We start from the raw sequence: 392 nt of genomic DNA on the forward strand, positions 1-392 counted from the left end.
GAAAGAGGGAATGTAAAAAGAACGAGTGCTCGAAGGTGCATCGCCGATGGCGTAAGAAAGTTCTTTCAGACGGCATGCATTGTGATCAATATCAAGCGAGGAAAGTCGCGATAATCTCGTTTTTGAACTATAATATATATACATACATAAAATTTACACACAACATATTTGTTAATTATAATATACATATACATTACATTAATTTATATTTATTGGGAAAAATTAAAAGAAAACGATTTCTCAGCGAGTGCAAATTTCAGTTGACGATATGCGCTCACTGTCTTGATTGGCAATCTAATCGTAAGATCTCTTTCTGAAAACGAATCAATTTATATATATATATATATACATATATAATTCCACAAAAATATCTTCGACATTATAAGAAATCC

Source organism: Formica exsecta, unplaced genomic scaffold, assembly GCF_003651465.1.
Source record: "Formica exsecta isolate Colony F162 unplaced genomic scaffold, ASM365146v1 scaffold109, whole genome shotgun sequence".
NCBI classification, from domain to species: Eukaryota; Metazoa; Arthropoda; class Insecta; order Hymenoptera; family Formicidae; genus Formica; species Formica exsecta.